This window comes from Pogonomyrmex barbatus, unplaced genomic scaffold (genome assembly GCF_055798465.1).
Source record: "Pogonomyrmex barbatus isolate J1 unplaced genomic scaffold, ASM5579846v1 scaffold23, whole genome shotgun sequence".
Lineage (NCBI taxonomy): Eukaryota > Metazoa > Arthropoda > Insecta > Hymenoptera > Formicidae > Pogonomyrmex > Pogonomyrmex barbatus.
The window spans coordinates 2,413,926-2,439,022 of NW_028297120.1; the positions used below are offsets into that span (position 1 = coordinate 2,413,926).

General features: G+C 35.3%; 1 long non-coding RNA gene and 2 pseudogenes across 1 annotated transcript; 1 reads left to right on the forward strand and 2 right to left on the reverse strand.

Moving 5' to 3' along the window:
• The first annotated feature begins 3,562 nt into the window (after positions 1 to 3,562).
• Positions 3,563 to 4,656, forward strand: LOC148936354 (uncharacterized). The gene is made up of 2 exons (XR_016139607.1): positions 3,563 to 3,670; positions 3,921 to 4,656. It is a non-coding gene; the product is annotated as an uncharacterized LOC148936354 (long non-coding RNA).
• Positions 4,657 to 10,925: 6,269 nt separating this feature from the next.
• LOC148936355 (uncharacterized) lies at positions 10,926 to 15,946 on the reverse strand (annotated as a pseudogene).
• A 2,060-nt stretch (positions 15,947 to 18,006) lies between these two features.
• On the reverse strand, positions 18,007 to 24,819 carry LOC148936356 (uncharacterized; annotated as a pseudogene).
• Between the last annotated feature and the right edge of the window lie 278 nt (positions 24,820 to 25,097).

Sequence of the window (25,097 nt, forward strand, 5' to 3'; positions counted from 1 at the left end):
GGCGGAGCCGAAAGTGATAAATCCGTCCCAGAGGCGTTTGCCCGCGCTTTCTGCAATTTTGTCGTCGAGTGATTTCTCGTCGAGGAGATTCATCATAGAGATGCTTCCACTCGGCTCCTGTTCCAGGACACCTCGTGCTATCATGTTTAGCATCGAAGGCTTCTCGACCGGGAACATGACCTCGGAGTCGATTGAGGTCATCATCAGGAATAAATTCCGCACAAGCGCGTCTGGACTGACGTATTTCCCTGGTATCGAGAGCGGTTGGATGATTGGAGGCGGAAGCGATTCTGAGAGCTTCATAACTATTCGATACCAGGTGGCATGTAGCTTGTAGCATGTTTGACAGCAGCTCGTTGCAGTCCTTATGAGAGTATTCGTATGTGATAACAAAAATATTGCACGTTCTTGTATGTCACCGGTAGCTCATGATAGCAACTTTCTGTGTGCCTCAGTTTGCAGTCGGCTGGGACGCATTGGATGATGTATATAACTTCTTCGGCGGTTACAGCAGTGTAACCGGGAGACTTCATGATGCGGTAGCTATTTCATCTGGAGCGATGGAGGACAAGGAGAGGGCGTTCTGCAGGATTTGGCATTCCAACGCACATTTTTGTTCCATAATGTCGTGGTACAATCTGTTGAGTTGACGTTTTACGTGCTTCTCCACGTATACGAATTTTGAATTAACGTAGGCGAAGATGTCTAAATTATTTATGGAGGTTCGTGACTTCGCCTTGAATATGTTCCCCTTTTGCGTTTCAAAAATAATAAGTTTAGGGTACTCAATTTGGTATAGCTGGTATCCGAGATTAAATTCCGTTGTCTTTGCTAGTGCGAAAATCGTGTCCTTGGTTGTCACAGTGTATATTATCGGGTCTGATTGTTTGAGCTTTGGTGATAGTTTGATGGCCATGTCCTCATAAAGTACGTCGTACTTATTTGGGGGATAGTTTTGATGTAAAATATGATTTTTGAAAATTGATTTTGAGAAAGAGAATTATTGTGTTGATAGGTATTTATTTATTATGTATTTTAATTAAATTTATTTATATTAAATAAAAATTAAAGGGGAATTTGTAAATTAAAGTATTTATGAATTCAAAGGCAGTGAGAAAGATATATATTAATATAAAATTTTTTTAGTACTGGTTGAATTAAGCCAAATAAGAAGGGAGGGTGTGCGTCATGGCGGGGCCCGACCACGAACCAATCGTGAAAACGTAATTATTTTGCGAAAAAATACCATCTCAGCCAGGAATTGAACCTGGATCTCCTGCTTACCGGGCAGGCATTTTATCCCTTCTACTACAGAGATATGTGATGATATTTATCGCAAATAACGTGTTTAGAATAATACGTCAACAATACAATGATACACATATATACGTATATTACAATATATATATATATATATATATATATATACAATGTACACAATGTACAATACAATGATACACATATATACGTATATTACAATACACACACACACACACACACACACACACACACACACACACACACACACACACACACACGTATTCTCTCGAATCTCCACGACCGGTACAGCTGTCAACAGTCGGTGCCTTCCAGAATATCTCCGTGCCATCGTAATCGATGCAGCTTCTTGATTGCACTAGGCAACGTGTCCCGGATGGTAAGTTTATGATATTGACCATTTAAGTGATGTTTCGAATGTCCTTAGTACGATTTTCAAGGATGCTTGCACCATCACATTTTCTCACGTTCCGAATCCATTTTCCGAATCCGGTGTATTGCGTTCCGGAATAGCGGCCGTCGGCATGCGTTTGCCCTGCTATGGTAACACTTCTATGATTCGTAGCGTTACGACTAGTCTGTCTACGATGGCATCGAGAAACCCCCGGTTTTGTGGATCTTCTGACAGGTTTGTCTTCTGGTTTCCTTAACGTATTCCTTCTTCCCATCAGATACAAGTGATATGTGCGAGTGCGGCAATAGTATAGCGGTCTACCTCGATTCGACTGAATCATTGGTATATTCTCGAAGTCGGATCTCTGCATTAATTGTATGTACGTCTCCGTACTTTCGGTTCCATGTCTTCGACGTTGCAGGTGCCGATGTCCAACAGTGACAAGGTAGTGATGTTGAGCTACCCCGCAGTCGCCCTAAAAGTCCGTACATTATCACCGGCATTATTAATGTCACAAACATTCGGGTAAAAACCATGTTGTCTTTGGCGTATCTTCTATTAGACTGAACGGTGTTCCGGTTTAGGTTAATGTAGCGGCGCTAGTGGAGGTTCCTCCCCCTCTTTTTTTTATCTTATCCTTATATACTATTTTAGTCTTATTGTTACTTATCGCTAACTTTACATTATTTTCGTCTATGAATTCTAAGATTTCGTACGGCCCTATGTACTGATTGTCTAACTTATTCCTAACGTGATTCCTTTAGTAAGTATACCTTATCGCCTATTTTAAAAATCTGTGGGTTAATCTTTCTATCATAATAACGCTTTGACCTTTCTTTTGCCTTGATAAGGTTTCGCGGGCAATTTCTTGTGAGTCCCTTATTCTAGGGGTCGGCAAAATGCTGAAATTGAACACGGGCACCCGCGAGCGCTCGCCTGTTATGCACATCTCAGGAGCGTATCTAATATTTTTAGTACCTTGGGATAAAGTTTCCACATTTCACATTTACAAAAATAGCGTTGCGTGTATATATGAACGATAGTGTAGTCTTAAACTACTAGTACTTCAATTTTTGTAACATCATAAAATTTTTTTATAACAGTTTAGCTAAACCATTTAAAGATGAAATATGCAAAAATATATTATAATATATTTATTTAATATAGGACTTAAAATGCATAAATTCTTATGAATTCAACTTATATCTAAGTTAATTTTTTTATTAGTCAAATAAAGAAATATGCTCTAGCATGTTTTGATTGTCCTAATAATAATAATAATAAGCATTCATTATAGGAAAATTTTAATTAAAATGCTTATCTCTATTTTTAAATATTGTAATTGTCAAAATTTGTGCTAAATTAAAAATTATATAATTAATACATTTAAATATGTTTAACGAAAATTTAAATATAACAAAGAAAATAAAACAATAACAATGTATTAAAATATAAATTTACAATACAATAAATAATACCATAAAATTATGAATATATATATATATATATATATATATATATATATATATATATATATATCACGTTTAATTTAGCGCTTTAAAATTATATTTTTAAATCCAGAAGAATAGTCCTTTTTCTGCGAAGAAAACTTCTAACAATTTCAAAATAAACTGCTAATATTAATCTGCTAAACGCTCAAAATAAAAGAAAAACAATAACTAAGCAAGAGTATAATCAAATTGTCTCTTGTCTAGAACAGTCAGACACATTTGCAATCTTATAATTTAATGTTTGTAATGGATAATCAAAGGAAAAGAACTTTAAGTTCAAGTTCGGACAGTTCTTCATGAGAAGAGAAGTGGTTCATAATGAAGCATGATAATCAAGCGCAATGTTTGATCTGTGGAACCATTATGAATTAAAAAAAATGTCGGAAGACATTATAACACAAAACATGGAGCCACTTATGACAAGATAGAAGAATTGGAGCGAATTCAACTTTTGCACGATTTAAAATCAGCTGTTTCCAACAATAAAGTAATTTTCATAATATACATACTATTATAATATAAAATATGCGTTTTTTACTGTAGTCAGTTTTAATTTAATTCATTATATTTAATTATACCCGGTAAAAAATGTCGTATAAGAACATATATGCATATAAACATGTATAAATATATATAAATATATATAAATATATATATATATATATATATATATGTTTTTACATAAAAAATTTTTTATCAGGTACATTACATTTAATAAAGATATTATTCTAATACAGGAAGAAGAATCGGAATTAAGTAAGCCTGCATTGTATGCCAGTTACAAAATTGCTCATCTTATTGCACGTGAATAAGTTTATTTAGCATTGGTCCATTTATCAAACAATGTTTAGAAATTGCCGCAGAAACAATATATCCTAATGATATTAATAAATTTAAATCAATTAGTCTCTCTTCTCGAACTGTAGTACGTCGCATTAAAAAATTAGCTGAAGATCTCGAGCAACAATTGGTACTAAAAGCAAACAATTTTATTGCTTTTTCATTAGCTCTCGACGAGAGTACTGATATCGTTGATACTGCACAATTAGCAATTAATTTCAGTTGCTACTGATGATGCTGCAGCAATGATTGGACACAATATGGGCTTCGTAGGACATTTAAAGTCTAAACTAGTACAATCAAAACAAGAAATACATTCGATCCATTGCATCATCCATCAAGAGGCATTATGTGCAAAATCTTTAAAGTATGACAAAGTAATGAAAATTGTAATCAAAATTGTAAATTTTATTAAAACTACTGGATTGAATCATCATCAATTTCACGAATTTTTATCTTCTTTAGAGTCAGATTATACCGATATCTTCTGTTTTTGCGAAACACGATGGCTTAATCGAGGTAAAACTCTTCAGCGTTTCTTTCATTTACGCGAAGAAATAATTATATTTTTAGAAATGAAAGATAAGTCTGTGCCTGAATTATTACAGCCTTCCTGGCCAATCTCGCCTTTCTTGCGGATATCACTAATCATTTAAATACATTAAATTACTCTCTACAAGGCAAAGATAAATTAATTATTCATATGTTTGATCAAATTAGATCTTTTAAAATGAAACTTAATTTATGGATCAATCAATTTCAATCTCGACAGTTGTTGCATTTTTCAAATTTATTATCTGTTGCCATGCACATTCAAGATAAGCAATATGAAGAAATGTATAAATAATATAAATTCACTTCAATTATTACATAATGAATTCGATTGTCGGTTTAGGGAATGCATGTTTTAGAAGAACACTTACTTATTTTTATGATACCTTTTACTGTTGATATTAATATTGTTCCCGCAGATATACAATTAGAATTAATAGATTTAAAATGTGACACTACTCTTAAAAATCGTTTTGATACAATTACTGACATCGTACAATTTTATTCATATATCTCAAGAACGTTTTCCTCGACTACATGCTCATGCTGCAAAAATAATGAATATGTTCGGTTCTACATATTCATGTGAACAATTATTTTCTATTATGAAATAAAATCACAATTACACGAACAGTTAAGATTCACATTTAAATGCAATAATTCGTTTAAGTTGTGCCAAAACGATAACACCTGATATGTCGTATATAATATCGGAAAATTGAATATGAATCAAATATTAATTAAATGTTATAAGAGTTGCTTATTTAATATTATTAAGAATGGTTTATTTAAAATATAGATAGTTACTAATTTATGTTAATTCTGGGTCTGAATTTGTACAACACAATATTTTTTTACTCCTTGAATAGCACGTTCAACGAACAGACGTTCCTGCTATCCCCTCTCCTCACTTTATTGCGTCTAGCCGCCTAATGCTAGCCCCAGCGCGCTCGACTCGATGGTTTTTTTTATTATAGACTAAAGTATTGATTAACATTGACAAAAATATATACATTTATCAATGTATTAATTTTTTATATATTTTGTAACGGCAGGGCCGTTACGAGCATACATACATACATACATACATACATACATACATACATATATATATATATATATATATATATACATACATATATATATATATATATATATACATACATATACATAAATATATACATATATATAAACGCTTGGCTTACTATCCTGCACTACCCATCCCACTTGCACGTATACCACTTGCGCTATCGCATTCGCTTGCCTGTAGGTCGCATGCGCTATCTCGCTCGCGGTGCCCCCACGCGATACTGACTCCCCGCCACCGGACCGACGGCGCGCAGTGGGGGGGAACGTCGGCCGGGTATATAAGCCCGGCCGGCCGAGACATCGGGACCAGATCCCATCCTGCGATCCGACTCCAAATACCGACCTAACCAGTACCTACTACCTCTCGGGGCCAAGGTTTCACTTGGCTCTGCCGGGTTTCACCGGCTTTCTCTACCTTCAGGCTGAGGTTTCACTCAGCTCTGTCGGGTTTCGCCGACTCCTGTCACCGCTCCACGGGCTGAGGTTTCGCTCAGCTCCACCGGGTTTCGCTGGTTTCCGTTGCGAAGGCAGGGCTCGACGTGGCACTCAGCCCTGCCCACAATACCTAACCGTCCCGCCTGACATTAGCTCATAAGTGCATGCGATAGAGATTAAGGCCGCTAGTTATAAGTCAGTAATTGTAAGATCCGTAGTAGTAATCGCGCCGCGTAAATAAACTGTTGTCGACCGCACGCCGCACCCGTCCTGCGCATCTCATCGCCTTACGCCAATCGGTTGCGTCTCCGCTTTGCTACCAGCGACATTGCGACAGCATCCGGCTCTGCCCTACTCTGTATCTACCTTTCTACCAATAAACGATCTTTTCACCGCCACTTGTGCTCGCGTACGCTTGAGTCTCCTCTCCTCTCGAACCCGGACACCGACGAGCTGATCCGAGCGTCGAGCGAGGTGACCGCGTCACAATTTATATACATGTAACATATAAAAAAGGAGATTTTCTCCGAATAAAAAAATTGTTCGTAGGAACATATATATAAATATATATTATTATATACGAAATTTGTCCTTATCTCAGCGAGGACAATGGATGGAATAATCTCCTTTTTCATATATTACATGTACATGAATATATAAAAAATTAATATATTGATGAATGTATATTCATGTCAATGTTAATCAATACTTTAGTCTATAATAAAAGAAAAATTATGCGAACGTAAATATATATATATATATATATATATATATAATTAGCTTAGTTTTGCTGTACGGTAACTGTTCCGTCGTTCCATCGCAATCTATGATGATGACGTATCACTCAGCGTGCGCGAGACTTATCGGCACTTGCGAGGAAATGCCACGTGCACGGTATAGGACTTGCGAAAATGTAGTGGGAGAGAACGATCCGTCTTTGAGACCAGCAAACTCTTTTACAACAAACTGTCCTCCAACGAGGAAATCTTGCAGGTCTACGATCATTGGCACAGACATGACTGTTGTCAAGAAGAAGACTGCAATCGATTTCGTATCTTGATGTATCGTAGATTTTAATGTCTCTTTTATATATAGCAGCGTTGCAATTTTATGTCATTTTGCGCACTACATTGGACAATGGACTATATTCAATCATGTATGATGAGACAATAGGCGGTAGTATTCGCTGGTACATTTTCTTTGAACTCAAATTCTAATCGTACATCTACGGTGGCGTTCTTGATAGATTCATTTTGCCGCGAATAGTCAATGGCTGCAAGGCAATAATCTGCAAAGATGGCATAGTTATACGACGATTCGTGGTATGATATTTTATCAATTTAATAATGAGATGTATGGAAACGCAAAAATATGTCACATAAGAGAGCATATCTATGTTTGTCAAAGTCTAAATTCAGATCATACGGATAAAATTCTGAGTTTAGATAGAATTTCTCAATTTACAATGGTCGAAGCCAAATTTACATGCTTTCATGTTATTTTTTTTGTTAGTCTGCACAGCAAAGATGACGTATAGCGGCTTTTCAAGCTGAATTGCAGTTTTGACAGCCCAGGAATGTTTCGTCGTGTTCAGCAAAGGCATTCATACAGATCCCATAAACGGAAACTCATACTCAGATATCGTCCGCTTTCCAAGATCCATGGCATGGATAGTTTATTGACTTCGTTCAACATAACGTGAAGCATTCGCCATTGTACTTTGAATAATTCAAGTGTCGGGTCCACTGTAGAATTTCCCACAAGGCAATTGTTATCATTGCGCGTTCATATCAAAATCAATTTGTAACGAGCGTTAATTACACACATTTGTAATCTTTGCAAAAACCAAACGATATGTTGAGCGATACACAAAAATTAAAGTATCCATCAGTTGTCGTTAGAGTTTTCGTGTTATAGTCAGTTAAGATAATAGCAGCATTTCACAGAGCTACTAAATTGTCATTTGACAGCGTTGTATAGCCCTTTAGAAGACTGATCACTCCGTTTCTATTGCGATCAATCTCTACACCATTGAGTTCATATCGAATTTCATCAAACAACGCGACGCAATTATTTCTCAATGCTACATCAGATCAATTAATCTTTCTGTTCTTCGTCAATCTTCCTTCAACATAGAGAAAACTTTCAGACGGCAACGTGTACAAATCTTGCTGTTGTATGGATATTTTTATTTCATCGCTATGTCCAAATGTCGTATTAACATATGATTTGAATATGTGAGTTTCTATCTTGATAATGCGATCGTCAAAGATTGGTTGACCTCCAATGTTCAAGATATCGGCCATCTCAGATAGCTCGTACGATGAATCCCAGTAATTTCAAAAATTTAGCGTTCGACGCGTTGAGTTTCTTCCTCTTCTTGATGCAACCGGATGAGCGAGTATTGTCGGTATTTTCTTTGTAAAAAAATGCATTATCTCTCTGCGCATACTTCGCTTCGTTCAACACGAGTATCTCAAATGTCACGCTCGCATTATCGCTGTCGCCGGCGTACATGTAATTTGACTGTGATCTCTTCTCCTTTGAAATCGAGCAATCGTTCGTTCTGGTCAACAATGTGTATTGTTAGCTCCGTAATGCTCCGTACGATGACTGGCAGATAAATGATCTGCGTCGGCGTTTCCAATATTTTATATCCTGGCGGCACGCTCGGCGAAAATTCGTGTATCGTGTGCACACTTTTGTCGTTGCTGTACGCATCCGCGGTCATGTTGCACTTTACACACGGATAATGTTACGTTCATTATGTTGATCGACACGATTCATGCCACCTTCGCGGTTGCAGTATACGCTTCGAGAAACACAGCAGCGATTCAATTTATTGGGCTTGTTAAAGTGTATTCTGTAGGCGCATTTATTCTCACACCTCATCGTGTTGTAATTTGCGCAGAGCACTATCAGGTATTCTACCGGATTACTATCGGGTATTCCCCAATCTCGACATCGCCGCGCGCGGTGTCATTAGCGTTACCATCGGAAGCGTCGCGTCGCGATCGTTTCCGTAAAATCTCACGTCTCAAAAATTCATTTATGGCCTGCAGTTCATACGATCCCTCGGGAATTTCTGCGTCGTCTTTGCCAAAATAAAATGTATTGTTCAAAGCATTTATATTCGGTATCGTGTGATAAGTCTCCAAAATTATTAGAGCTCGTATTCATCGTCGCTCAAATCTATGGCTGGAAAGTAGTTTGCCGCGAGAACGCTGCTTTTCCCGCTCAGCGTAAGCGTCAGTGACATGATGGAAAAAGCGTTTGACGAATACTGAGACATCGTAACATTTTGTCGGTCTTCTTAAATTCACGCGCGTTGACCGTTTGGAGAAACCACAGGCACAGCTGTCCGCAGACTCTGATCATACGTCTGATAGGACGTTCGATTGTACTCTATCGTTGTAACACTGTTTCCGAAATATCGCACCAGTTCCTCGGGCGGTCGAAGATTACCAAAACTGTTACGCGATTGCTCCTCTTTGCATACGCTACCCAATGAGTACCGGGACCGATCATATCATCTAGATTTACGACACCGTTCCCCTTTCGACGCGCGCCGTTAATTGATAACGCGTTATGCATGAAAATGTTTGTGTTGTGATGGTACGCGCATACGCCTCGCCAGCTGGTGCAATTGTACGTTGGTGGTTATGCCCGTCGGTATTTTTAGTGTCTTTTCTAATGGTATTTTTCCTTTTTTTTTCGGTGTTACGCGTCGGCCGCCTTTGTACGGAGCGAGATATAATCCCCATCTGTATTTGTACGGAGCAAGATACAATCCCTGTCCGCGCGTTTCCATCACGCGATTGTGACGTTGCAGTTCCTCGAGATGACGTCGTATGGCTTTCTTATTATTTATCACTTTTGCTACGCTAGCCGCTCCACCGATCAAGGATCCGAGCGCATCCAATATTGACAGAATCGGTAACGCAGCGTTTCGCCCTCAAAAATATTCGTTCTTTTTTTGTCGGCTTTTTCCTCGTCTTCGTTTTCATACCCATGCCGATCTTGGTCTTGGGCTTTCATCGCTGTCCAAACGGTTGCAGCGGCAGCTCTCTCGCCCAGAGTCGAATCTCTTGACGCGTCCTAGAGCTTTATCAGCAAGTACCTTGTCTGCCGCGTGTCTATTGGCGAGATCGTTGCTCCGAGAATACGCAATGTCGTGTTCATGGCACGTCCAGTGGATTTATGCGCGTTTCACCTCTGGCCAATCACTTCTTTAGCCGAGTACCCGGATTGCAAAACTGATAGCTGGGAATATGTAACTCGAAGCGCATTTCTCACTCGATTGAGCAGACCTCCAACGCAGCTTTCGATGTCGCTGTTGACATATGCTACAATCCTTTATCTTCGGTGCGAGATCATCGATGTGCATGCGTTGCTACGGTTGATTATAATGCTCGACGCAGCGACGATAGGTTCAAACCTCCAAATCCGTATTTATATGCTCCAGAAGCTTGTCTCACACGTGATTAATATAGTCGCCGCACACGCATAACAATATGATCTTTGATATATATTGCAATTACTCAACGCTCAAGTCCCAAATATCGGAGGGATGCGACAACGCGAGATATATTTTTGCTACTGAGCGATTTGCAGTTTCGTGCGCCTATAAATAGGCGTTCAATCGAAGCTTAGGTAACGCAGTGTGAATATGAAATTCATGTGGCAGCCGCTGATAATATGCGTCGTGAACTACAACGAGAAAGCGCGAATGATGGGGGACATCGCGACGAAGCGTAAGCATGGTAAAATGCTACCGAGTACTATACGCGCTATCATTTGCGGTCCGTCAAATTGCGGTAAAATCAACGTTCTCATAAGCTTCCTCGAGTCCGCACGGTATACGTTTCGAAAACGTATACGTATACTTGAAGTCATTGCAACAACCAAAATATTAATATCTTGAAACTTTATTGACATCGGTCGACGAAATCGGTTACTTTACGTTCTCCAACAACAGTGACGTCATTCCACTGAGCGAGGCACGTCCCAATTCAATCTTCGTCTTCGACATTGCATGCGATAAGCAAGATGCTGTAAGAGAATACTTCTCGATGTCGCCACTCGAACGTCGACTGCTTCTAGCTCTGTCAGACATACGCGAAGATACCTAAACATCTGATACACGACAATGCAAATCTGCTGATTCCATTTAAACAGGATGGTACCAACTTGAAACATGTTTACAATAATCATGTGAATACCGATATATCGTACGATGAATACCGTGCGTTATGCCGCGATTGTTGATAGCGTGAATACGGATTCCTAATGATAGATAAGGATAGTCCGTTTATCAATGGGCGACACAGAAAAGAATTTATCATGACGTGAATTTATCCTAATGCTATTAGTCGATGTCGATACGTCAACTAGTCAACATGGATAACATCGAAGATCATGAGAAAATAGCGAAGCAGATTGCGAAAACGAGCGATTCGATTCACAAAAAATATCACACTTTGAAAACTAGTAAAATAGATGAAGATGTAGCGTTGGAGAGACGCTTCAAGACTATCATTGCACTTCTAAAACAGATTGTTGAAAATATCGAGGAATCTCAACCGATTAAAAAGAAGCCAATATTGCAAAGAATATCGATATTAAAAAAAAGAAATGTGAAGACAGCGATGATGACGATGACGATACTACTACTACTACTACTAACAGAGGTTTGTATTGGACGTTGGATGTTGGATGGTTGAAATTAACGCCGCCTAAAAAGCGACGTATAAAACAATTGAACATCGCGTTAGATTCATTCATGTTCGATTCTACACCGATAGAATTATCGAAAGAACCACCGATAGAAACATCGAAAGAATCACTGAAAATACCGCTGTTTGTGCGAAACGAAGATGTTTTTGAAACAAAAGACGTCAGTGAACTGTCACTCGAAACAACCATCAAATAAAGTCTGCAAACACAAACAGGAAGCCGTGAGAAGCTTTATGGTCAACTAGGATCATTGGGACGAAAGTATGTGAGCCTTCTTCTCGACAGATAAAGCGATCGATAATGTCTACGGTGTCTATTTCGAAAAGTATGATGCTCGGTGACAAAAAGTTTGACGTTGACAAAAATGACTTCATAATCATAGACAATGTGAGATCCAATGATGCACCAGGATTATTGCTCTTCAAGAGACTTCCCGATGAGGCTATATTTACTGAAAATGATAAACAAACTTATAAAAGTACTGTTAACGACGAATGCTCATAGATGTGGCCACAGCGCCTATAATCTCATCATGGGCAACAAGAGATACAAATACATTAACGTCATCGCTCTGCTCGTATCTACTGTTACGTCCTGATTGTCCGTTTTTAGGTTAATACATTTAAGTACTTTACCCTGGGATTGGACCGGTTTGTGAATTAATCAACTCCAAATAGGAAACGAATTTTATAAATTTTGTATCGAGGATCCTTCTTATTAATTTGATTATAATTTGGATAATTTACATCGAAATCAATTTTTCTTAATTTATATTTAGGAATTTGCTTAGTTATTTTAATTTTAGTTTGTCTTTCCAAATTTTTAAGTTTTAGGAACAATGAGAGGGGATTCTTATTTAAAATTATCGTTTGATTTAACTGAAATCTTAATCTTTTAATTTGAACTTTGCGCCCTCCTCTTTTGGGCATGAATACGTTTGAAAATAATTATTTATTATTAAGATTCTAAATTCAAATTATTCAGTCGCAACACCATTGGCTGCGACTAAATGGTACGCTACGCTATTTTTAGCGACCGATTTTGGATTTAGAAATTATGATCTTGATTTTAATTAAGAAGAATTTAAGATTTCAGTTTTCCCAATTATTTTAATTTTAAATTACCTTTATTTAGTCGAGGAGGCTTTTAAATTCTCCTAAGAGAAATATTACAGGAATTGATTATAAATTTAAGAATTTAACCCTAAGGTTGATCACGCGCCACAAACTAATGTCACCGCCTAATTAGTACCGAAGAAAGGCCGCGGCCGCTTTTTTCGCACGCATATTTATAGGTGGAAATGATCAGAATCCCCGCGCGAGCTTCTCACCACTTCCTTCTTTCAAACCCATAATTAAGAGGGAGAAGGTTCTTTCTCAGAGGTGTCATCTGAATCTTCGTTGGTAACAATCGAAGCCTGGTACCGACAAGAATTTAATCAATAAATCAATAAATCAATATTTCATCATATTACGCGCATTCCTTCATTTAAAATTATAAGATGTAGATAGCCGTGACACCTCCCCCTTAAGTCATACGTGGTACCTTATGTTACTACGTATGAATAATATTAATTAATCTGATACAAAATTAGCTTATTTCTATACAGAGATTACTATTTTTCTTATTATTATTATTGTCTTTATATATTTGTTATTATTTTGTTTTTTTTTGTTTATGATTATTTATTTATTATTTGTTATCATTTATTTATTTAAAAGTAATATGGTTTAAATACAAAATATGTTCCACTTTTCCCTTTTTTTTTGTTTATAAAAAGAATTAGTAAAATTTAATTTTGATGAGTCAAAATGTGATTTAAAATTTACCTGATTTGTTTGTAAGGTTGTTTTTTATTAATTCACTATTATAATTTTGTTCTTTCTTCTTACACGGCTGAACTTCTACTGTTAATTAACTCTACCGTAAGAATTTGTACCTGTTATCTCTACTTGTCGCTTGATACATGTTTTGTTCGATCGATATAGGGCTCGTCTTTCATGCTATCTTTTCGTTATCTCTTTATAATTGCGGATATAGGGTTTGAATTTCGTTGCGGATAAAAGTTTGACTTGAATTTCCAATTTCGTTTTCTATTTCAATTTGTATTTGTTGTTGTGTAGGTGTTATTTCTTGTTGTTCATTTGATTGTTGATTTCCTTCCTTTAGTCTTTTTTCTTCTGATTTTCTTTCTTCTTGAGGTTTTCGTTTAGCTAGATGTAATAATAGATTTGTAACTAAGTCCCAAAATGCTCCGATGAGATATATTGACCAACCATAAATTGTGTGAAGTGAATAGCCATGAATTAGTGTGTCTATTATTAATTTGATTGTTCTTATGCAGAAATATATTCCAATTAGTCCTGCACTTGCGTTTCCGATAGATAGGAATGTTCCCCAAATTTTCTTCCATGCAGATTCGATAATTTTATATAGAGAGTTTTCATCGAGAAGATGAGATAGTGATATTCTTTGAGATAAGGTCGGTTCTTCTATTACACCACGGGCCATCGTGTTTAAAATTCCGTTCCTCTCTGCTGGAAACATAATATGGTCTCGTAAGTTTTCGAGTTCGCTTTGTATATATGCCGCTTGCTGCCAATGATTCAGGATCGTTATATTGCCAAGTCGGTTTCGTCATTGGTGTTAGTTTCAATGGAGATTTGCTGTATTCCAGAATTGGTGTAATTTTATACCATCCGTCGTTTAAATAATACATTGTTGGAATTATTCTGCTGCAAGTGATTTGCGTTCCGATTTTGAAAAGAATATGAGTTCGTGGTGCTAAAAAGTATGTTTCATTTCCTTTTAATACTGGTAATTATTGATAACATTCCTTCGTATGAAATTTTAACTTCGACTGGAGTACATTTGATTATGTGAACGACTTCTCCTGATATTGCTGCCATATACCCAGGTCCTTTCATAATTTGATATGCGAAATTGTCTGGAGAATGTGTGGCTATGCTGAGTGCATTTTTCATAATTTGTTGCTCCAAATTGCACCGTTGTTTAAGTACATTTGTGTATAAATGATTCATTTGTGTTCGTATATGTCTTTCTACATAAACAAATTTTGAATTTACATAGGCAAAAATATTTAAATTTTCAACTGATAATTTTCGTTTTTGAATAAAAGTTCCTTCATTTTTAATTTCAAGAATTAATAATTTTGGATGTTCTGTTTTTATTAAAGTATATCCGCAAAGAAATTCTTCTCCAGTTTGAGTAAGCGCAAAAGTTATATCTTGAGTTGACAAGGAATAAATTATTTGTAATTTTTCATTTATGTTACTAATCATTTTGTTCGCTTTTCCTTCATATAATACGTCATAATAGTTAAATTACAAAAATTCGTTAGTATGGTTTCCCAAAAGGTATCTATCTTCGATATCTATGCAATTTCCATCTAAATATTGACAAATTGTTCCTGTTTTTAAATGGATTTGATTTGTTTCAATATTTATTGTTGCTTGATATGAAAATAAACTTATAGTCATTATTCCTTGTACAACTACATCTTGCCAAGTTCCATATGGATCTGAATATTGTGTTCCAAAGCATTTTCCATCGCTTGTTACAGATCCGGCAAAAACAATTGGTCGTGAAGTTGTATAATTTACTTTTAATCCGTTAATTACGTAATTTATGTTTACAGTTAGTGTTCCGGTTTTATGCATATTTTTACATTGGTCGAATATTGTGTCTATTATATATTCTGCTTGCGCATTTTGTACAGTTGATACATGTGAATGCATGCCACAATAATAAATTATTCGCAAAATTGAAATTTTACATTGTATAATATTGATAGATTCGAATTTTGACAATTGTAATAATTGAATTTTAATTTCTTGTATTTGTGGTTCGATTAATGGTATTGTTGCGGCCGTGCGGTATTCCGTTCGGCGCTGCTAAAAAAATAATCAATATCAATTGATAAGAGTTTGAATAGAGGATCGGCCCTTGGCAACGCGTCGTTCTCCGACTGTTATACAGATTTGACGGCCAGATTCCGCGGTGGCCGGACGCGTTTCTGTACCGTTGATTTAATAAAGAGCGAGTTTTTCCTAAAACAGTGTTCTTCCTTTCCGAAAGCGCTCCGCCGAGTATCGCGATCACGGGAAGTAACGCCGCGAACGCGACAGTATATTACATTCTTCTGTTTCTAACAATGACAATGTTGTGACATTCAGGTTGGATGTTCCGCAGTCAAAGCCGATAATTCCATAGTTTTCTTCTACCAAGATGTTCTGGATGAGAATAAGGAGGAAGATTTTTGCTTTCATCTGTTTTGAAAGAAATATTATTATTATGAATGAAATTGAAATTGTTGCGCGGTACAAGTTCAATTTCTTAGGTAATTGTCATTTTTTTGTTTTTCGAATTTTATTAGGATGAACAATCTTTGGTTTTCCTTTGAAAAGAATTTTGATATTTCCATTTGATAATGTATCTGTTATTATATATGGTCCAGAATATTGATTACTTATTGTTTTCTTCACATAAAAGGAAAACTTGATCATTAACTTGAAATTCTTGTGGATTAATTTTTTGATCATAATAATGTTTGGATTTAATTTTTAAAGCTATTAAATATTTTAATTTTTGAAGCTATTAAATATTCTTGAGCCAATTCTTGTAAGTTGTGAATATTTGTCATTAATTTACATAAATAATCGTCATATGTTTTTCCGTTTTCTGTATCATTAATTATTTCACTGGACGGTTGTCTGGCTATTTTGCCAAACACCAACTCATATGGAGTATATCCAGTTGATTCATGTGTACTTGTATTATAAGAAAAAGTTGCATATTCTAATAATTCATCCCATTCAGTAAATTTATTAACATATTGTTTCAAATATTCAATTAATACTAAATGAGATCTTTCCAAAGCTTCATTGGACATTTGTGGATAAAAGGATGTTGTTTTAAATTGTTTAATTCGAAATTGTTTTGTAAATCTTTTCATTAAGTTACTCATAAAATTCATTCCTTGATCTGTTAATATAGCCATAGATTGTTTAATTTTGACTCGAACTAACTTTTTTATTTGACATTGTAAACATTGATTTATATAATTTCGAATTTCAGTCTTTAAATTATCCTAATAAAAATTTTGCCTAATTCGATTATATGTTTTTGTTACTCCTTTATGGCCTCCAATTTTTGATGAATGAGCTTCTTCTATTATATTTTTTCGATTTTCAACTTCTGGAATTCTGACTAGACCGTGACAAATTATTAATTTAACTGGAATTCCTATAATGGATTCTCGAATTCGATTTAAGATTTCTTTCCATTTTATATTATCAATTTCTTGTGTTTTTGCAATATTTAAAATTTTTATTGAATTTTCCTTAATTGCTTTTCGTAATTTAATAGTTAAACAATGCAATGTTTCTTTAGTTATCTTTTCATTAATATTATTTTTGCAAATAAAAATTAGATGAAATTTATTTTCTTTCTTTACTATTTCAATATTTCCTATTTTTCCTTCTTTAATTTTAGGAATTAAATTTCTACTTTGTAATGCCTTTGATCCGTCATCACAGGGTTTATCGTCTACAGTTAAAAAGTACAAATAATTTTCTTTTTGCATAAAAATTTTGTCACGACTGTTTATTATACTTTGCTTTTGTCCGCGTGTCTTATCTTATTATTTGTCTTTCAGTTGTGTTACTTATTTCATCAAAAGTCATTTCATTGTAAGTTTCGTCTATGTCTTGTTCGCTGTCATTGTCTTCGTCTTCGTCAAATTTTTCTTCATTGTCTTCTTCAATATCTTTTTCTTCAATGTAATCGTCAATGAAAATTTGGTTCTTTGGACAATTTTTTTCTTCATTTTCGCTTTCTGGCATCAAATTTTCTTGAACTTCTCCTTGATTAATTTTACTATTGTTTCCTGCTAAATTATCAAGAATTTGTAAAAGTTTTGGTGGTATTTCTATTTGTGAATTTGAATTATTATGATTTTGTGAATTTAATTCATCGTAATTTTCTGCATCTTCGTAATTTGAAATTTCTGACCCTAATGTTGAATTTTGTTGTATATTATTTTCTGTGCTGTTATTAAATAAATTTTCTGTGTAATCAGTTTCGTCTGTTTCTTCTAGTGGATTATTATGTATTTCTGCTTGAAATGTATGTTCATAAAATAAAGGTTCATTTAATTCTTTTTTAGTAAATGGTACACTTTCTCCTTCTGATTTTTCTGTATTACGCGTCTTCATCCCTGAAACTAAAGGCTCTAATTCTTTCATCATTGTTCCTCTTCTTGGTGAAGGTGGTAAAGATCTTGGATTTGCATTTCTGTATCTAGCTTCTTCATTTCTGAACATTCTTCTATCTCATCATACTGAGGTTGTATTGGATATATATTTGCCGTAGGATTTCTGGATAAAGCATCGGCATTAGCATTAATTTTTCCTGATTTATATATTATTTCATAATCATATTCGGCCAATTTTATTCTCCATTTTGCTAAGCGAGAAGTTGGATCTTTCAATTTATAAAGCCAAGTTAATGGTTTATGATCGGTTATTAAGAAAAATTTTTTACCATAAATATAAAGTCGAAAATATTGAACAGCATATACAATTGCTAATAATTCCTTTTCTATAGTCGAATAATTTTTCTCTGCATCATTTAATACACGCGAAGCATAATTAATTGGTTGATCTTTTCCAATTTGACCCTGATTTAAAATTGCACCTATTGCTGTTCCAGAAGCGTCTGTGGTTAAGAGAAAAGGTTTTGTAAAATCAGGATATTGTAATACCGGTTCTTCACATAATGCATTTCTTAATGTATTAAAACATTCTTGTTCTTTATTTCCCCATTTAAACTCTATTTCCTTTTTTAGTAAATTAGTTAGCAGTTTAGCTATTTTTGAAAATCCTTTAATAAATCTTCGATAATATCCAGCTAATCCAAGAAATTGTTTAATATTTTTTACATTTTTGGGAATTGGAAAATTTTGAACTGTTTCAATCTTTTTAGGATCGGATTCCTGGATTTCTCCAATTATATGTCCTAAATAAGTTACTTCTCTTCTTAAAAATTCACATTTGTCTGGTTGTAATTTTGCTTCTCTTAATCGTGAAATTAATTTCTCAAATTTAATTGCGTGTTCTGTTAATGAACTAGCATATAAAACTATGTCATCTAGATATACAAAAATTTCGCTTCCTTGCATTCCCGTTAAAACTAAATCCATTAATCTTTGAAATATGGCAGGCGCATTTTTAAGTCCAAAAGGCATTCTATCAAATTCATAATGACCATAGGGGGCAGAAAATGCTGTTTTATGACTCATCCGGATGCATTTTGATTTGATGAAAACCTGAAGCAAGGTCGAATACAGAAAAATATTTTGCACCACCTAGCTGATCAAGTATTTCTGTTATGTTTGAAGCGGATACGCGTCACCTATTGTCTTATCATTTAGGTCACGGAAATCTAACACCATTCTCCATCTCTTATTTCCTTTCGAGTTCGACTTCTTAGGGATTATCCACACGTATTATAAGGTGATTTTGATGGTTTAATTATATTTTGTTCTAATAATTCATTTACTTGTCTGTTAATTTCATCTTTATGAATTATTGGAAATCTGTATTGCTTAGTGTTTATTGGAATCTCATTTACTGTTGGAATTCGATGTTTTAAAACATTTGTATGATTAAGATTTTCACCGGGCAAATGAAAACAATCGGCATTTTTCTTTATTAATCTTTCAACATGTTCATGCTCTTTATTATTTAAATGCTCAAGTCTTAATGCATCAATTATTTTATTCTTTCTTTCATTTTGATTTATAGGGAAACATGATCTTGAATTCGAGCTTGTATTAAAATTTTCATTTGAACTTGACTTTGAGTTTGAATTCGAGTTCGAGATTTCTTTATCATTTGTTTCAAATTCATATATTTCAATTGTGGGAATTAATACCCTTTCTTCTTCTTCATTTGTATTTATTACTTGTAAATAAAGCTTTGCCGTCTCTAACTGTAACTAAAGCATCACCTAAGTAGATACCGTTACAATCCGATATCTGTTACAATTAATCGCGGGACATATCCTTCTTTTAATTCTGAATTTGCGACTCTAATATGCATTTGTGAAATAGATCTAGCAGGAATTATAAATTCTTCTTCTTGTTCTTCTTTTAATGCAAAAATGCAAATAATAATACCGTTCCATTCTAATTGATTTTCTTGGTAATTAACATTTACTTGAAATTGTTTAAAGAAGTCTGAACCCAGAATCCCATGTTGTGGTATTGGAAAATCATCTTCCACCAAATCAAAAAAGAAACTGGACATCCTAAGATATCTGTCAGTGCCAGTCCTAAAGTGGTCACGTGATGCGTTGTAATTCCACTTAGTTTCAAAATTTCATTCCTGTCCACGAAAGTATCTGGTGTTATAATACTTCTTTTAATTACATTCAGCCCTGATCCACTGTCTACAAGGAAATTTAGAGTTTCTTTAAAATTTAAGCTTTCTAATTTCACTGTTGGTACTTCCTCAATATAGGCTAAATTTATTGTTCTGCATTTGATTCGATTTGAGCGTTGATTTTCCGTGTGGGGCGGACATTGGTTTTTCCCGGGGCTGCCCCGTTCCTCTCGAGAATCTGCCCGTTTCCCTGAGCTTGTAAATTTTGTCTAAAATTATTTCCATTGTTGTTATTTCGATTGTTGTTCAAATTATTATTATAGCTATTATTACGAGTACCGTTGTTATTGTTATTATTATTATTATTAAAAATTCTTTTCCGACATTCCTCAATAGTGTGTCCTAATTTTTTACAATATCTATAAATTATCGAATTTTGATTATTCCAACTTGGTTGAAGTCGTGGAAGTGGGGGTTATACTCGATTGTTGTTTTTATTATAATTATTGTTATTTAAATAATTATTATTCTTTCGTGTATTTTGGGAAAATCCCAATCTATTTTGATTTTGATTTTTATTAATCAACCAACAACAATCAGCTGTATGACCTACTTTTTGACAAAATTGAAATGTTATTATTTCAGCTTCAATGCGACGGGTCGAAGCTCGTCTTTCAGCCGGCGCGTTCTCTGCGAGTACTACACGTCTTATCATGTTTACAGTTTCTAATTCTTTCTCCGCGTCAATTGTTCGTGCCTCTACTTCTTCAAATGTTCCTTCTTTTGATATTATTATTTCTCTATTTAATCCGCGTAAGAAGCTTGTTTTTAAATGTTTCTCAATTGAATTTCGAAATTCCGAACTTAATATTTCGGTTTCTCTTTTTTGTGCATCAAGAATTCGCTTTCCTAATTCCCTAACCCGATTTGCATATGCTGCGACCTTCTCGTCCCTCTTTTGATATAGATAAGCTAATCGTCCTTGCTTCATAAACTATTTCTCGTAGCCCGTATTTTGCTCTTAAAAATTCAATTAGTTCTTGCATATTTTCAAAGATTTTTCCCAATATTGATCTGTGAGCATCCCCTTTTAATTTATTATGTTTGCCCGAACTAGAATTACTTCTTGCGTGGATGCGACCATACTTAATGCTTCCTCGCAACCCTCGACGAAGTAAACAAACGGAATATTTTCTCCATCGAAATTAGGCACCGCTTCTAACGCATCTCTGATCGAAAATTGTAAAAAGTTACTTATCGTTCCTTCCGATGATAAATTAATGGCTTGACTTCGTTGCTGTTGCTGAAGCTGTTGTATTGTTCGTTGTTGCTCCCCAATTAGCCTCCGTAATTCATTCATCTATCTCCCCTGAATTTTCCATGGTGTTTCTTGATGTTGTTTGACCAGATCCCTTCATGTTCTTTAATTTATTATTTTTTTATTTATTTATTTTTTTTATGTTCACTTTTTCACTGTCCATTATTGTTTCTTTCCACAAACCGTTTTAGCATCCCACCGCTGTCACCAAAAATTTAATTTACATGTTACGTCCTGATTGTCCATTTGTAGGTCAATATATTTAAGTACTTTACCCTGGGATTGGACAGGTTTGTGAATTAATCAACTCCAAATAGGAAACGAATTTTATAAATTTTGTATCGAGGATCTTTCTTATTAATTTGATTATAATTTGGATAATTTACATCGAAATCAATTTTTCTTAATTTATATTTAAGAATTTGCTTAGTTATTTTAATTTTAGTTTGTCTTTCCAAATTTTTAAGTTTTAGGAATAATGAGAGGGGATTCTTATTTAAAATTATCGTTTGATTTAACTGAAATCTTAATCTTTTAATTTGAACTTTGCACCCTCCTCTTTTGGGCATGAATACGTTTGAAAATAATTATTTATTATTAAGATTCTAAATTCAAATTATTCAGTCGCAACACTATTGGCTGTGACTAAATGATACGCTACGCTATTTTTAGCGACCAGTTTTGGATTTAGAATTATGATCTTGATTTTAATTAAGAAGAATTTAAGATTTCAGTTTTCCCAATTATTTTAATTTTAAATTACCTTTATTTAGTCGAGGAGGCTTTTAAATTCTCCTAAGAGAAATATTACAGGAATTGATTATAAATTTAAGAATTTAACCCTAAGGTTGATCACGCGCCACAAACTAATGTCACTGCCTAGTTAGTACCGAAGAAAGGCCGCGGCCGCTTTTTCCGCACGCATATTTATAGGTGGAAATGGTCAGAATCCCCGCGCGAGCTTCTCACCACTTCCTTCTTTCAAACCCATAATTAAGAGGGGGAAGGTTCTTTCTCAGAGGTGTCATCTGAATCTTCGTTGGTAACAATCGAAGCCTGGTATCGACAAGAATTCAATCAATAAATCAATATTTTATATTTTATCATATTACGCGCATTCCTTCATTTAAAATTATAAGATGTAGATAGCCGTGAGACTACATATAAAAGAAGCGGTAAAAAGGAAGGAAAGAGGCATGGGGTAATATACCATCCACCATGAAGTTGACAACAAGATCGATTACGTGTATTGGGACGATCCTACCGACCTGGTGGAGATCGATAAATGACAACAAGATCGATTTCGATTGCGTGATGCTTCGCGTCGAGCTGGTCACAACGCTCATGACAACGAGATGCTGTTGATCATCGAGTAACTTCGCGAAGGCGTCATTATAAATTATATTATTATAAATTAATCCGCGTATCGAGGAAACGAGCCAGTTGTTTGGCGCCAGTGAAGAAAAAACAATTTTTAATTGTATATCTTATTTACACATTGTTATACCCCGGATGGACTACGTTATTATTAGGGATAGTCGGGTTCGCCAAGTCTAGAGAATTGGGATTCCGAGCAGGATCGAAGGAATGTAGGGTTTCTCTTGAAAACACTGACACACACTTTTCTTCAAAACTGATTGATTTATTTTAATAAAGGCACAAATGATTAACAATTGTTAACATTTCACTTGCTATATTTCTCACACATGGTTGAATATCGTCGGGCGGCTCGGCGGGTCTCGTGTTACTCTGGCGGCCGACGACTGGATATGACACTTGAGATACTGATATTATTCGCGTGAACTTAGCGACGGACTTCGATTAATATCCTGCGCGACTTCGATTAGCTTATGAATCCGATTCCGAACAATTACAATTTCGACTCTGATTGACTCTACGCGTAACCCATTATATAGACAAACTCGATGCCTGATCAGCGTTCTGATCGGTTCATAGATCGATTGCGCAATATTGGTCAATCAATATTGCGTTGGTTAGTAAATTAAGGAATTTGCTTTCTGATCGACTTTTCCGTAACCGTTTTACACGACGCGTTTCTGCGATCTTTTGAAAGATTGATCGCAGCTTTTGCTAGCTTGCACTTTCGCAATTTTTCGAAAGACTTTTTGAATTTACTGTTGCCATGCGGACTGCTAATAAGTATAGTTATAGATATGATTACAACAATATATTACTATTAATAACGTCGAAACATGAGATCGTCCGATGGACATGAAAAAGTTAATTCTGAGAGACAACTCGTTGAGGAATTGCACGCTTCGGCGAGAAGAAATTTTCCACGAAGACATATCATAATTCGGGGATACAACGATCTATGGCAGGCTGATATCGTCGAGATACGCCTGTACTCGAACAGAGGTCATCAGTACATACTTAGCGTCATTGATGCGTTGAGCAAGTACGCCTAGGTCATACCGCTCAAGAGCAAGGTCGGAAGCGAAACGGCTAACGCTATCGCTAAGATAATTCGAGAGAGCGGAAGATGCCCGAGAAACTTACAAACGGATATGGGGAAGGAATTTTACAATGCCGACGATGCAGAAACTCTTGAAAAAGCACAACGTTAATAATTATTCCACGTATACGATGTTGAAGGCATCGATAGTCGAACGGTTCAATCGCACGCTTAAGAACGACATGTGAAAGATGTTTACGCTCAACGGCACTTACAAGTGGGTCGACGCGCTATCTCGTCTCGTGTCAGATTACAACGCGTGCAAGCATCGCACTATTGGCATACGACCCGCTGACGTAACTCCCGCGATCGTCAAAAGACTCTTGGACACGTTGTACAACGCGATAAAGATCGCAGGTCCAGCAAAATTCAAAGTAGGCGATTCGGTACGCGTGAGCAAGTACAAGACAGTTTTCGAAAAAGGTTACACGCCAAATTGGACCACTGAGGTGTTCAAGATTGTTAAAGTGCAGCGTACTAATCCCGTAATGTGCTCGAGGACTATCGCGGAAAATCCGTCGCTGAAGCGTTCTACGAGCACAAATTCCATCGTGCAACTCATCCGGACATGTATATCGTGGAAAAAGTACTATGCAGGAAGGGAGATAAGGTTCACGTCAAGTGACTGGGATTCTATGGATCACACAATTCTTGGATAAATAAAAGCAATGTGATTAAATTCATTTTATTTTTTAATATATTAAAAACAAATATACAATGTATAAATGTATACAAAGAGTCCTTTTTTGTTCCATTACATCTTCGTAAAAACTACATGTATGGTAACAATGATGAAATTTATGATAATATACATATATATATATATATATATATATATATATATATATATATATAAAACTACATGAAATACGTACATACGTACAAACGTATAAACGACTTATAGACATACATACATAAAGATGTACATACATACGGACATACGTATAAATTACATATGTCAACTATATATGTATAAAATATATGTATAAAATATAAAAAAATATATGTATATTACATATGTATATTACAACGGAATCCGCCAATATCTCCACGGTAACGCCTA